Source organism: Muntiacus reevesi, chromosome X (assembly GCF_963930625.1).
Source record: "Muntiacus reevesi chromosome X, mMunRee1.1, whole genome shotgun sequence".
Taxonomy (NCBI): domain Eukaryota; kingdom Metazoa; phylum Chordata; class Mammalia; order Artiodactyla; family Cervidae; genus Muntiacus; species Muntiacus reevesi.
This window is the reverse complement of record NC_089271.1, coordinates 38992514-38998822: the sequence shown is the minus strand read 5'-3', so window position 1 is coordinate 38998822 and position 6309 is coordinate 38992514. Positions and strand designations below refer to the sequence as shown.

Below are 6309 nucleotides of genomic sequence, written 5' to 3'. Positions count from 1 at the left end.
GAGCAGTAGGTCTCAACAGTGGAGACCCTCAAATATTCAGTAAGAAAGAAAGAGAAGAAGAAAAAGTCACTTAGTCGTGCCCGACTCTTTGCAACCCCATGGAATAGTCCACGGAATTCTCTAGGCCAGAATACTGGAGTAGGTAGCCTTTCCCTTCTCCAGGGGATCTTCCCAACCCAGGGATCGAACCCAGGTCTATCAACCTCTGCTAGTTTCACACTTTTCTTCTGCAGCTTCCTCACCTCTCTCAGCCTTCACAGAACTGAAGAGAGTTGGGGCCTTACTCTGGTTTAAGCTTTGGCTTAAGGGAATGCTGTGGCTGCTTTGATCTTCTATCAAGACCACTAGAACTTTCTCCACATCAACAATAAGGTTGTTTTGCTTTATAATTTTTTCCCCCATTTGCTTGTTTGTTTTGCCACACCATGGGGCAAGTGGGATCTTATTTCCCCAACCAGGGATCAAATCCGTGCCCCTGCAGTGGAAGTGTGGAGTCTTAACCCCTGAACTGCCAGGGAATTCTCACTTTCTTATCATTTGTGTGTTCCCTGGAGTAGCATTTCTAATTTCCTTCAAGAATTTTTCTTTTGCATTCACAACTTGGTTAACTGTTTGGTCCAAGAGGCTTACCTTCCGACCTGACCTATCTTGGCTTTTGATGCGCCTTCCACACTAACTTCATCATTTCTAGCTTTTGATTTAAAGTGAAAAACGTGCAGCCCTTCTTTCCACTTGAACATTTAGAAGCCACTGCAGGGTTATTAATTGGCCTAATTTTGATATTGTTGTCTCAGGGAATAGGGAAGACCAAGGAGGAGAAAGGGGATGGGGGAATGGCTGGATGGTGGAGGAGGAGTCAGAACATACACTGGTTAAGTTCATGATCTTATATGTTCACGGTTCTTGGCACCCCCAAACAATGACAATCGTAACACCAAACGCCAGACACAGATCACCAAAACAAATATAACAACAATGAAAAAGTTGCAAATATTGCAAGAATTACCAAAATGTGACTCAGAGAAACGAAGTGAACATATGCTGTTAGAAATATTGCACCAACAGACTGCTCGACCAAGGGTTGCTACAAACCTTCAAGTTTTAAAAAAAACACAACTTCCACAAGGCACAATGAAGCAAACACAATAAAATGAGGTATGGTTGTATGTTGAAGTCCTAATCCCCCAGTACTTCAGAATGTGATCTTATTAGGGGATAAGGTTTTATAGAGGTAATTGCCTCTAATGAAGTCATTAGAGTGGGCCCTAGTCCAGTATGATTTGAGTCCTTATAAAAAGAGGAAATTAGGAGAAAGACACACAACAAGGAATGCCAAAGACTGTCAGCAAACCTCTAGAATCTAGGAGAGAGGCCTGAAACAGATTCTCCCTGACACCCTCAAATGCTTCCCTGGTGGCTTAGAGGTTAAAGCGTCCGCCTGCAATGTGGGAGACCCAGGTTCGATCCCTGGGTTGGGAAGATCCCCTGGAGAAGGAAATGGCAACCCACTCCAGTATTCTTGCCTGGAGAATCCCATGGATGGAGGAGCCTGGTAGGCTATAGTCCACGGAGTTGCAGAGTCGGACACGACTAAGCGACTTCACTTTCACTTTCTTTCACTGACACCCTCAGAAGGAACCAACCCTGCCCACACCTTGATCTTGGACTTCTAGCCCCCAGAACAATGGGGCAATATTAATACATTTCTGTCGTTAATACCACTCTCACTCTATGGTACTTTGTTACAGCAACCCTGGGAAACTAGTATACCCTCTTTCAAGGCTATCACTACTTTGTCACCTTCCACTCTGGCAGGAATTAGCCTCCCAGTTCAGAAATCTAAGGGAAAAGTGACAAAAGGCAGTTTTTACACACACCCCCATCTCACCTCTGACGCTTTCCCCAGATGGGCTAAAATGTCTTGTTGCTGATAAGAGGACATCTAGAAATGAAAAGTTCTAGCCAAAGGCTTCCAGAATCATAAAGCAATTTTTCCTTTCATGGCTGAATGAATGGATGAGTGAATGAATGAAGTAAAATAATCACTGATGCCCTTAGCCTTGCTCTAAATAGAAGGTTCGCTGCTTATGAAATTTTGACCCACAAAGTTTGATAGAAAACTAAGTACCAAAAAATTAAAAAGTATACTGACTCTGCTGATATGAACATGTGGAGTGAGTGGTGGTCCCTTGGGATTAAGGAACAAATGGACTCAAGGACAGTTATGGGAATCCAACCTGCTCACCAACAGAGTGACCTCACCAATAGTCTGTGTTTCCCATACTCTTTCTCCTCCTTGTCTTACTGCAAATCTTTTTTGAAGTATCATGTTATCAGTGTACAGTTCAATGAATTTCTACAAAGTAAACTTGTATGTTCTTCAGTACTGAGGTGAAGCACCCAGCACCCCAGATGGCTCCTTCCTGCCTCCCAGTCACAAGGTAACTACTTTTCTCATTTCTGTCCCCACAGATTACTTAAGCCTGGTTTTAAGCTTTCTGCAAATGAAATTATACAGAATTCAGTCTTTATTATCTGTCTTCTTTCACTCCACATTCTGTAAGTGAGAACTGTCTATATAGTATACAAAGTAGCAGATTTGTCCTTTTTCATTGCTGCATAATATTCCACAACATAAATACAACCTACTTTATTTATCTTTTCTACTTCTGATGAATATTTGGGGAGTCCCTAGTTTTTGGTTGATGGAATAGTGCAATGAACATTATTTTTCAGGTCTTTTAGTGAACATAAGTGTTCATCTTTGGTTTTTTCCCCAGGAGGGGAATGGCTGGGTCACAGGGTGGGCATCTGTTTTAGTGGTTACCATTTAGTTTTCTATAACGGCTGTGCCAAGTTCTAGTCCATCAGTGGCCTACGAAGTTCCAGTTGTTCTCCATGCTTATTGGCACTTAGTATTAGTTTTGATTCATTTTGATGTATTAGTCATTCTGATGGGTATACTACAATCTCAGAGTGGTTTGAATTTACATTTCCTGGATGACCAAGGTTGTTGAGCACCTTTTCCTGTAGGTGTTGACTTCCTCCTTTCGATCATTGGCCCATTCCGCCCTCCCTTATTTCTCTCTCTGAAAGTCCTCCCTTTTCTTGTTTAAGAGTCAGTTGCCCAAGCACAGGGAGAGGGGCTTTTTTGGAGTTTAGCAAAGGCAACTACATCCCCCTCTGCTCATGTCCTTGCTCCCTTATGGTCTCCAAGTGCCACAGATGTCAAATGTCACTGCCCCAACACAGATGGGCCCCAGCAGGGCTGTTGTGCATGTGGATAGGAATGCAGTTTCTTTATTCAGACTTTGCCCGGTCTGCCTACCTTGCAGAATTATTTTTCATTACATAAGACTCTGCAAAAGGCCTTGAGTTGCCGAGAGGAAAGGTGCTGCGTAAAATGCAAAGTAACAAAAGCATTGATAGCAAAGAATGGGAGGAAATCCATCACGCCCTTGTCAGTGGAAGGCTGCTGGCAGACTCATCCCCACCTTAACCTAAAAAGCAAGCTCTGCAGGCTCTAGACAGCCTCCTGGCTCCCCGCCTGGCCAAACACTCAATAATTCGCCTATCAATTAAGCCCGAGGAGAAGGCTATGAGAAGCCGGAGGAGACAGGATGTGAGCAAGAGAGAGGGAGAAAGGCAGGCAGTTGAGCAGTAATTGCTGGTTTGTCTAAGGCCTCTCGAATTAACCTTATCCTGACTCTCCCAAATGACTCACTAAGAACTGCTCAGTCTGTCCATCCATGAAATGGGCCTAACTGAGAAAGATAACTTTCATAAAAGCTTAAAGCTCTTGCAGGTTACAGAAAGCAGCAAGGAGGCAAAACCAAGATGCTCAGCTGAAGCTAACCCTAAGAAAACATCAAGCAAACCCAAATTGAGTGACATTTTGCAAAATGGTCCTGTACTTTTCAAAACTGTCAACATCAGTGACAACAAAGGTCAGGCTAAGGAGAGCTGGTGTAGGCTGAAAGGGAATGAAGTGACCAGGCAGCCAGAGATCATGTGTGATGCTGGATTAAACTCTGGAGCAGAAAAATTACTAAAAGGGACATTTCAGGACAACTGGTGAAATTTGAATATGTGCTCTGTATTAGATAATACTATTGCACTGATGTTAAATTTCCTGAATGTGATCATTGTACTGGGATGATGTAAGCAAATGTCTTTGTTCTTTGGAGAATCACACTCAAGATTTAGGAGTCAAGGACCCAATGTCTGTAACTGACTGAAATTATTCCATTAAAATAATCAGTGTGTGTGGAGAGAGAGAGAGAGACAGAAAATGCAATTTCAAATTGTAGATTTGAAATATTTTCAAACGGAAGTTTTGAAAAACATACACACGAGATGCTCAGGTCAGATTTAACAGTGGATCCCAGGTCGGCACAAGAAGCCTGTGATTTCAGAGGGATGGTGGTGGGGAGGTGTAAGTCCACGAAATCTGCTAAACAAACCTGAATCTAACTCACATGTCTACCTTCAAGAAGGGGGATTTTGTCTACAATTCATGGCAAAATCTTCACCATTCTAGAAACAGATTTTGTGGATGGAATCATGTGTTCCACTGCTGTATAAGCTAATTCTGTTAGGGGCTTCCTTCTTCTTAGGAATGCAACCCTGGAAACCATCCTGACCTTCAGCAGGCCCGTGCTGGTACAGCTAGCGTTTCTTCCCACTGGTCCATACCCTGCTGTACTGGTTGCTGAATGTTTTGAATATCATCTCTGGCTGGAAGGAGCAGTTCCTCCCTACTAGAGGTTGTGTGCCTGCATGTGATGCCTGGAACTGCAGCAGCCTTTTTGGGACCAGTTGGAGGTTGACACTGACACATGTACCCAGAAAGACAGAGCTGAGAGGATCAGAGAAGACAAAGCCTAGAAGTATCGTCTTAGGGATCTTCTTGTGTTGGGAGTTTCTGTCACTTGCAGCCAATAGCATCCTAAGATGGCAGCCTATACATAATTTGAGCCCTCTGAAAGGCCCCCCCTAACTGAGGGCAGTTGGAACAGAAAGGCCTGCCTATCTCAACATACAATCACCCATCAGAGTCTAGGCAGAATGGGGTATGGGCATGAACTGGTAAACGAGGCCCCCGTGTTATGGCCCAAGACATCTTAGGGTATATGTGCGAGCTAGAGGTCTGGGACACTCTCTTCTCCTGTCAAGAAGAGACCACTAGAAAAGCAGAATCTCTTAACAGGTTTCATGGAGTAACCAAGAACCCAGAGATCCTGCTAGGAGTCTGGAAGGCAGGGCAACAGAGCATGGAGTGGGGACTCCTATGGGAGGAGCATAAACCAAGGTGGACGTTGTCTCCAAAGAGCACTCTGCATTGCCATAACAGTCACAATCACATGAAAGCTTTCAGTCTGAATACTATTCTGAATTCCCCAGTGTTCACTAAGATGCACTGTCTCACTCCTTCCTCATAGAACCACAGATCACAGCGTGCTAGGGTATTAAGAAGCCCTAGAGATGACTATACAGAAACGCAAAGAGGTCAAGTCACTTCCTCCACAGAGGGCCAGCCAACCTGCTAACTTGGTCTGGCCTCGATGGACTAAGTACCTCCATGTGTCTCTTAAGCTCTGGAAAAGACAAGAAGGGGGTCCCAGAAGTTGGCCTTGTGTTTCTGAAGTTGCCTCTTCTCTCTTCCTCCTGGACACTGTGCTACACGGAGTACTGTGCTGTCCAGCGCGGGGTAAATGCATGCACCACTTGTCCCCACCAGCACCTTTGTTTTGGCCCAGACCCGACCTTGACCTAGAAGTTGGCATTCTTCATGTAACTCACAGAGAATCCACTGGCTCCCAAAGCATTCGTGGGCCATGTGGGCTGTAATGATGAATTCGTGGGAAGGTGGAGGAGCAGGGCTATGTGGCATGTAGCGGGGGAGGGGGCATCTTTCACCTGGAATTCAGTGTGGAGGCGTGAGAGGCAGAGACACTGAGCATGTCCCAGGGCAAAGGGACTAGAAATTCTCATCATAAATCAGACTGTTACAACCACCCTGGAGGCCACCAACAGGCAGCTTCTGGACACGGTGACTATCCTGAGATGCTCACCGGTGCAGAGTAGGGCAAAGGTTCTGTGAGCTTAAGATCCTAGGATCAACTCTTGGTCAATGGTGGGAGGAATGCGGTATATAAATAGCACAACTTTGCTGCTCTTGGGTTGACAACTTCAGAGTAGCTCTTGCAGAGTCTCCTGGGGGGCTCCAGCATGACTGAGCCCCCAGATGCCCACCTGCTCCTCAGTTTTACTCTTCACGGGTTTCCTGCTCCTCCCCCTCAGCGTGCT

The 6309-nt window shown here is 45.0% G+C and overlaps 1 non-coding gene across 1 annotated transcript; it reads left to right on the top strand.

Annotated features, from left to right (window-relative positions):
• Nucleotides 1–1407: 1407 nt before the first annotated feature.
• Nucleotides 1408–1479, top strand: TRNAC-GCA (transfer RNA cysteine (anticodon GCA)). The gene has a single exon. It is a non-coding gene; the product is annotated as a tRNA-Cys (tRNA).
• The last annotated feature ends 4830 nt before the right edge of the window (nt 1480–6309 follow it).